General features: G+C 34.8%; 1 long non-coding RNA gene across 2 annotated transcripts; it reads left to right on the top strand.

Annotated features, from left to right (window-relative positions):
- Positions 1–504: 504 nt before the first annotated feature.
- LOC115456243 lies at positions 505–6,490 on the top strand. Of its 2 annotated transcripts, XR_003939860.2 has the most exons (6): positions 505–947; positions 1,949–2,114; positions 3,356–3,440; positions 3,595–4,867; positions 5,387–5,597; positions 6,313–6,490. It is a non-coding gene; the product is annotated as an uncharacterized LOC115456243 (long non-coding RNA). The 2 variants fall into 2 exon arrangements; XR_005113270.1 differs by having other exon boundaries at positions 505–2,114.
- Positions 6,491–9,251: the final 2,761 nt, after the last annotated feature.

The following is a 9,251-nucleotide window of genomic DNA, read 5'->3' as shown; positions in this document are numbered from 1 at the left end:
AATAGTGGTCCTGGATTCGATTGGTAATGTGTTTTGTGGTAAAAGTGTTTCAGTTTCCGATAATAAAGATATTGCCCAATACCGATGATTACCTCTTAAGTTGGTAATTTGTTCGCCACCTGTTAAGTCTTAAAGCGGAAATGAGCTCGACGAACTGAGGTTGCTCCATATGAATTTTTGCGTGTGCTTTTGATATTTGCCAAATTAGTTTATGTACATATTTATTTATTTACGTTTATGACTATAAGAGTAATTTTTTTACACTGATTTGATTGGCTTATTCATTATTTTGGGCCTGTTTCATAATTTACAAGCAAATTGAATCTGTCATTTGTCGTATTAAATAGCTAATGTAGACAGTACTCACTTTATTATCATTTATTTGAGTGTGACTTTTGTATTTGGTTCCCTTCTACGTTGATATGACGAGTAGCATTTACTCAGAATTTATGAAACAGGGCCTAAACTTGACAAGATACGTGATCTACCATTACTTACCAGGAGATCTTCTAAAAAGGATACCAAAGTAATATCGGCTCTGTATTTTTCTATCCCACTGATGGGCTTCTTCCATTTTTGAGACAGTTTAGGCCTTTGCCCACCGTGCAGGCCTAATGCAGGTCACAGACCTGGTGCATATCATTCAAATAAATCAAAAAACAAATTGACATTTATGAAACAAGGATATCGATAAAAAGTATGAATTTAAACATAAAAATGAATTTTATGCGCGCCAATAAATGTCCATGTGATATCGGAATTCGCGCCACAGTTTTAATGTCGTAAAAATAAATGAGTTGCCGCCATTTTTACGTCGTATTGCGATGTTGGTAACATTACTTCGACAACTTTTTTATGTTCTTGTGTTCTTATAGTGCAAAACATACGACTTAAATAATAACATCCTTCGTAATAATTAGAAAAAAAACAGTGACATAAAAATGCGGGTAATTCATCAATCTTTACTTTTATCGATTGTGTGAAAAAAGAGGATAATTTTTCAGTTTTCTACGCGTGTAATAGGTACCTGCGTAAATTTATTACTTTGGCTTCCTCTGCAGTGTTAAATTAGTCGCACAGACTTTAATTTGATTTTAATTACCTCTGTGGTTATAATAAATTAAAAGTCGTTGTATTATTCGTGTATTTGTCGAAATGACGTTTGGTTTCAATCTACTATAAATTAATATGAACTCAAATTAACATATTATTGTATTGTTGAAATGAAAATACAATTCTCAAATATACAATAACATATAAGTAAAGTGCTTTATTATCATCCCGACTAAGATTTTAGATAAATAAAATAAATTTTAGATAGTCGATACTAATATTATATATTTAATATAACAAGTAAATACTGGGTCGCAAGTTAATCATTCCACTATTTGCAAATATAAACAAATAAGTAAACTCAATTGCGCCAATGCATTTAACTCATTCAACTTAAAAGAAAAAAACCCCGAACATCTAAATACATGCAAAGAACGAATGGGACACATTTGTCTCGCTGCATGCGACGCATAAAAAAACAAAACCCTTTTTGAGTCGAACGCGACGCCTCTCTCGCTCTAACACAATATACTAGGAAGAGACAGCACATTCCATAGCTGTCTCGATCATAAAGAATTTAAAAATGATATTACGGAGATATTTCGGATGTTTACTTTTATATTTTTTTTCCATAGATTTTTTGTCCTTTGTCATTTATGTGCGGGCAATGGAGTTTTGTTCGTACAGCCACTGATCCCGGTTAGGTTATGGATTTGGGAAAATATGTATCCCGTGTTTTAATATCAATTATTATTATTACTCCTCAATTTCGTGAACCGTATGATACCTGCCCATCTTATTTTGTCTTCTTCGCCATTACGCGGGATTACCGTTCCTGATCATACAAATTTATTTCGATTAAATATATCTGGATCTTGAAGTGCATTTTTTATAGATGATTGAGGAAAGCGATGTGCTTAACCCGACAGGAGGAAAAGAAGACTGTTGTCAATAAAGATCCAAAATATTATAATGTATTGCTGAGTTGAACGTCTAACAAGTTGATATTCCGGATTTGCGTCAAGTATGAAGTTAAAGATTGACTTCTACACTTTTGAAAGGTACATTTTAACAAGATAGCTTTAGCATGACCTGGCTCTGGTTAATATAAATAGAGAATATAACATTGTAAGGGTCTAAACAGAGTTACGTCGTCGATCAATATTGGAAGGGACAGTTCTAAAGATAAGTCCAAACTTACATGGTAATCATGAAGGTAATATTTACAATATACAGCTGAATACCACTGATAACGCCACTTTCCTGTTAGTGGAAGCATCAAGTGCTACATCATTCCTTTAGCGTTGTAGGCGTCCATATGCGGTAGGAATCACTTTGTAAGTTTAAAATTTTTATAACTACTTTTACCTTAGTTGCTTTTTATATTTAAACACAATAGTAAAATGCCTCCACGGAACCTCAAATTCCTAAGTACAGAACCCCGGCATATCAGATCGTATCAACGCATGTTTAAGATGAAGCATGGACGGATTTGTGTGTGATCCACATAAAAAATCTAAAAAAAATAACACAAAAAACATCGTCTCATACGTTTTGAGATCGATTGATAAGAATTGATGTTAATATTTTGTTATTGATTGTGAGACTTTATTGTATTTAAGGTTTTAAACGAGATATGGTAGCTTGCTACGTACGCGTCGCGTTAATCAAACATTACAAAGTTTGAGTTACAAATTGCAACATACCGTAATCATTACCTCTCCACACATAAACATAACATTATATCATATTACATCTCGTAAACCTCATGAAATAAGCCTTAATATCCTTTCTCTGTTCTTGCACACGTGGTGATGTGAACTAGTCTCACGAATAACTAATTTAAGGCTGTGGGGTTATAAACTCATTTCATAAGTTAATTTGTTTTGAGATCGGATGAAAGACGGGAAATCTGGACGCGTATTAGGACTTCTAAAATATCACTTGCATAGAACCCTAGGACTTCTTAGTTCAAAATGTCTACACTTCGATCGGAACAAGAGAGTTGTAGTTAAATGCTATGACGGAGTTAAATTTACCCATTAATATATCAAATTCGGTCTAACCGCCATTTTCAATAAACAATTCCAGTCTCTTTTTTTCACATATCTCAAAAATGAACCAATCAGAACAAACTTTTTTAACATGCGTACAAAATACTTATTCAGGAAGGAAAATACAAAGAGTTAACAAAATTAGCCAAATTTAAATTATTCATAACAGTTTTGGTGTAATTAACAAGTTCTTAATGCTTTTATTTGTAAAGAATGACCGCAATTAACATTAAAACTTTTTCTCCCAGATAATACAGACTCGCTGCCTACCTTTACAAAACACAGGCGTGAGTTTACGTCAAACATGTTTGAAGAAGCGTAACATAAAACAATGTAAGTGTTTAAGAACCTCACAAAAGATATATTTGATTATCCTTCGTTAGATGTACGGCGGACATCCCAGGGGGTCCGGAGCGTTCATAAAAATAAGTCCGGGACACACGTATTAATAAATTAAACTGTAGAGTATTTTTTGTCTCTGGTCTAGTGGCTCAAGCTGTGAACCATGAGGCCGAGCTTCGGTCCCAGGGCCATTCAGCTATTTGGATTCGACATTGACTGAGTTGGTATTGTTAGTCAGCGCCTAATTTGTACTTTTCGTTCAATTTGGTACATAAACTATGAACCCCCAAAAGCTTTGCGTTCACAATATGGTTAAGCACTGTAATGAACTATATGCATAGAAAAAAACAAGTGGCTGACCCCGAATAGTTAGATATCAGGTGGTTCTGTTTATTTGTTTAAAAAAGCCGGTACAATTTAACGACTATAAAGTGCAATTTACTTCGTTGGTTTTAAATTTGAACTTAACTGTCCTTACCATACGATTCAGACTATAGTGTAATAAAGTACAAGGATAAAAAATAAATTAAGTTTAATATACTCATATCATGCAAAATTTTATTGGCCAAATTATGTTCAGCGTAACGTTAATGGCACAGCATTTCACCCCTTTACAGCTGCGTTGTGATGATCTTCCAATAGAATTTAAATTAATCAAATAAGTTTATTATTTTTGTTTTATTGTTTATCTCACGTGTTATTTTTATGTCATAAGTTTACAGTGGTTTTGTTCCTGCTATGTAAGTTTTATTATTAAAGTAACGATTGTGTTTGCCTACGACGCAAGCATAGTATGAGATCACGCAACTGAAGAGTTTAATTTGTAATTTCTGAATAAATGGACTAAATAAATACAGTAACTCAACTAAACTTTCACAGTACATTAACCAACTAGATTAGAATCCCTAGTTTTCAGTCCAATTTTTAAAATGTATTAAGGCGGATTCTTGGATCTGATAACCACCGCAGAGCTGTGAATTAATTTTTTTATTGTTCTGGTATTGCAAAGATGCTTACTTATGACAAAGATCTTCATAAACACCCACATACCAGAAAAATCAACCAAAATACCACAATCGGTCAATATTAAAAAAAACAGCACTGGACAGATGGATTGATCGAATACCTTTTAAAGAAGGTAGACATTTGTCCTGCAATGTGTCATAACAGAATCATAAAAAGCGATAAAATCAGAACAGTGTGACCGAGTCTTAAGCAATGAATGCAAAAAGTAAGGCCAACGTAATGTGTTAGAGATGAATTTTATTAATTTTAATTACATTGATGTTGTATTAAAAGATGTGTCGCGTTTTTATTATTGTAATAAAAATGCTATGGGCCCTACATCATGCCCCACTGCTGGGCGTGGGGCTATTCATCTGATGAAAGGCGTAAAGGACTGGTCGCCTAAAGGCAAGGTGAGTATATTTCACGATCATAATTATTACGGCGACTGGACAGAAATTCCCTTTACTATGCAACTAAATGACGAGACCAGCAAGCCGTTAGCTTAATAATTATAAGTGTTACAACGGTTCTAACACAGTAGCAACATGATTATTTAATAAAGAATTGCATCGCAAAACATTATGTCAATGAATTACATTGGGAAAGATGTCTTCATTTCGGAACATAACAGAGATGGCACACTGTTGCTTGGCGATAGAAATATACATTGCTGTACTTACCCAGCTCACAGAGACTAGACAGCAGTGGCGAAGGGTCCATATTACTCGATTCCTGCCGGCTTCCCTTTATATAAGCTTCCTTTTCATATCTTATGTAAAATCTAATTATCATTAGAACTATTTGCAGAACGCATTCATGCATATTCGTATCTATATGTTGTGTCGGGTTACTTTTCGCAAAATTTCATCCTTCGCCATTGCTAGACAGGTTGAGATATCTACTATAACCAACTTTATTATTATTTGAAGGGGCTAAATAGCGAGCGAGTCTTTTGACGAGGTCGCCACCTGTCAAAAGACTGTTCTACTGAGGAATTATTTATCATCATCAGCCATAAGAAGTCCACTACTCAACAACCTCCCCTAAAGATTTCCAGACTGATCTGTTAAAAGTGGCCTACATCCAGCGAGTTCCTGCGACCTTCTCAGGATTCATTCCCAGCTGATAATGTTGGAAAAGGTATGCCATCGTGTAGTTGATTTACTCTTCTTTTGGCTTTGGATTTAGTTCATCGCCCCAAGGGCATCACAGCGTGTCATGATATATTTGAGCCAATAAATACCACGGAAGGATGTTGAATAAACGCGAAAACAGCGGGGGGCGGCGAATTGATATTCTTAAAGGGACAAAAACAATGTAAACAAATATCCTTAAATCAAATTGTATGTGGGTTTAATTTTGAAGTGGTTTTAAAGGGTTAAGCAAGAAGTAAGCTGATGGTGCGTGATCACTAAAGCAAATATATTTTAGAGCACGTTTAGAACACCAGTGAGTTGCTTTGATAGGTTACACTAGCAATGTCGTATGGAAAAACACTGTGAAAAGGTAGGTAGTTTTTCTATTATATTATTGTTTACGTCCGTCCAATTCCTCCTCGTTTCAATCCACTGATTACCGTCCGCAATGCTACTTCCAAAGTGCTTGTTCACGGACAGAACATATTGATTATGAAGATTTATCAGATATTCTTGCCTTGCTTTTTTACTTGGAAACCAAGCTAAAGCATTCTTATTCCTGTTGTCGTTACCCGGTATCGAATCCGGGACATTTGTCTCCGCAATTCTTTTACTGCCGGTGTTGGTTTATTTCTTACACATAAGGTTTTATTGCATTTAACTTAGGAGATATTTATTTGCATATCGAATAGATATTTTACTGTTTTTGTTCGTTCCAGTGTCAACATTTTTCAATGCAAAAACTGCTATTGCTAGTTCCTAAAGTGGGAAAGCGGATAGAGATGAGGATGATCTCATAACGATTATATCGATTTATAATGTTTTCTGCAGATAATCGATTTAACGGCGGGCTTTTTTACATTCATTACAATTTATTGTCTACTTAGACGATGGAAGCGAATAAGCTGTCAACTTTCTTATTGATTAAATAAAAATATGAGTGGTCAATACATTGCAAAATATTTAATTTTATGGCTTTTATTTGCTTTTTTAATTTCATTATGAAACAGTATTCGAAATTATAGATAAAGTTACTTTTTAGGTACGTCATTAGTTGTTTTTTTTAGTACATTCATAAATAGTTAGCGATCAAGTATCTCATTTATCCGATCGCATTTTGGTACATAAATATATGTGAATTAATTAAAATCATTCTGTTGATTCTCATCATATTATATCGATTTATAAAATCGATTTCAACACAACACTTCTCTAACACACCATTTATGTCCGTACTTTTTGCCCCACATGCACGTACAGATAGCTAGTTAAATAACATGTAATTACTATTAAAAACAAGAAAAATCTTGGGTTTCCTACATTTTTGAGTGTAAGTGCAGACGATTATCGCCTTTGTCGCCGATTGTTAATCCAGGAATTATGCGCAGTTACTCAGCTAGCAGAACGAATAGATTAGCTCATGCGTTTTTGTAGATTGTACGATCAAGCGAGTAATGGCAATGGTTGACGCCACTTTCATCTATAAATGGTATAAGGTAGGTTGGTTTATCAATACACGGATGTTGAATTATTATAATTTTAATTAATAATCTGACATTACGCTCGTCAGTCACCCTGGAGGTGGCCACGCACGCTACCAGCTTGGCTGGATATCATAATATGTTCCTTAAAGGGAATTCTGGTGATCATGGTATATAGGTATAGTTAATAATAGTTATTTTTGTGTTGTGAAATAATAGCTTTTTTTCTTTATAGCATTTCATGTAATATTGGCGAATTGTATATTTAAATTTTTTTGGAGATACGATTTGTTTTTGGATCTCATTGCTCGTCAGACCTCAAACGCCTTTTTGAGGATTCAATTTCGGGTCAATCTTATAAGAACAACCCGAGACGTTGCCCGACTTGGAAATCGAACCTTGATGCAGTCCAACATCTCTCAGTTCACATTCACATTCGCTGCATCAAATATAATAAAAATCACCTTCTCATCAAAGTCTTGGGAATCGAATCTTGGACAGGTTCACGTTCTACTAAACCAACGAAACAATAATGATGTTTCAAAGGAAATGCGGGCCCCTTATGCGACGTGCGGTTTGGACGTCGGCGGTCTGCGGTCTGTGTGGGGCTATACAACGATATAAATATTATTATATACTGACGCCTGTATCGGAGGGGTAGGCAGAAGTGCATCTGAGCACACACGAGTAGTCGATACTTTTTGTTAAAGAGTGGGCTTATTGTCGTAATGTATATAAAATACAATACTAACCGACATTCCTTTTTTAAAAATTGCAATTCTAGTTGACATACTTGTTTTTTTATTTATATGCAGAACTCCCTGATGGGGCTAGAAACATATTCATCAACCACACTAACCTATTCCATGTGGATACAGTACCTACATTAGGCATCTGAAACACTTCCTTTGCCAGGATAAAATATGCCGCTGTTCTAAGCACGGTGTTATAAGAAACCAAAGTTTTAAAAGAAAAAAAAAGAACGACGTCGTGGTCCACAACTAACTATAATAAACAATACACATTCAGATGTAGATTGTGTCCCTTATGACTTACTTACATGAAAAACTATGTCGTTAGACAAAACTTTAGTGCTGGTATGGTGATACGCGGAAGCGTTTAGCGACTAGCGATTTAACAGAGAAATTATTAAACCGTTAAGTTCAAATTAAAATCGGAATCAGACTTTGTATACACATATCCGAATATTAACGTCTTTATGGTACCTTTAATTGTTTTTAAAGGACTTGTGTTACGGTAACAATTCGGCTGCATATTATATTTAAAATGATTTATTGATAGACGATGAAGCACTCGCCTGTTGGTAATTATTGCATAAGTATTATGTAGTAATTATTAGGACTATAAACATCCAATATATCATGGAAATAGTCTTTAAAGGTTTTAAATCATAATAAAGGTATAATTAGAGGTTTAAATGTAATAGAAAACAGAGTTTCTAAATCTTATGATGACTGATGACGTCTTCGCTAAACTTTATAGGAAAGTAGGCAAATACTTATTGATTTGTGTATCTCATTGGGCAATAATGAATATTCCGCTACCTCTTATCACTAAACCCCAGCACAAACCCTTCGACCATAAATCAGAAGCGAAAGCGGTACAATGAAAGTATCGTCTATGGTCCGTACTCAGTTCTATTGTGTTTCTCAACCAAAATACTACAATGGAATATATTTCTGACAATGTAACGTCAAATTTGGTGATTTTCGACCTCCGTTTTACAAAAGGCGGATGATTTTAGACCCACAAAAAGAATATATGGTAGGCCCTTGTGCCTTGTGTGTGCTAGCAGGTTTGTCTATTTTATGAATGGGCCGGCTCGGACAGTATTATTAAATAAACAGACGCATGAACCCTCATATACTTCTGACCTCACACAAAGAATCTTATACTTATAATAAATAAGAATATCAGCCCTGTATTATTACTGTACCTCTGCTGGCCAGGGGTCTTCTCTACTACTGAGAGGGATTATACATATATGATATGCCTTAGTCCACCACGCTGGCCTAGTACAGATTGGTAGACTTCACACACCCTCAAAATTGCTATAGAGAACTTCTCAGGTATGCAGGTTTCCTCAGGAAGTTTTCTTTCACGCGATATTTCACAAAGAATACACACATTATTTTAGAAAAGTCGGAGGTGTGTGT

Source organism: Manduca sexta, chromosome 28, assembly GCF_014839805.1.
Source record: "Manduca sexta isolate Smith_Timp_Sample1 chromosome 28, JHU_Msex_v1.0, whole genome shotgun sequence".
Lineage (NCBI taxonomy): Eukaryota > Metazoa > Arthropoda > Insecta > Lepidoptera > Sphingidae > Manduca > Manduca sexta.
This window is presented reverse-complemented; position numbering and strand designations above follow the sequence as displayed.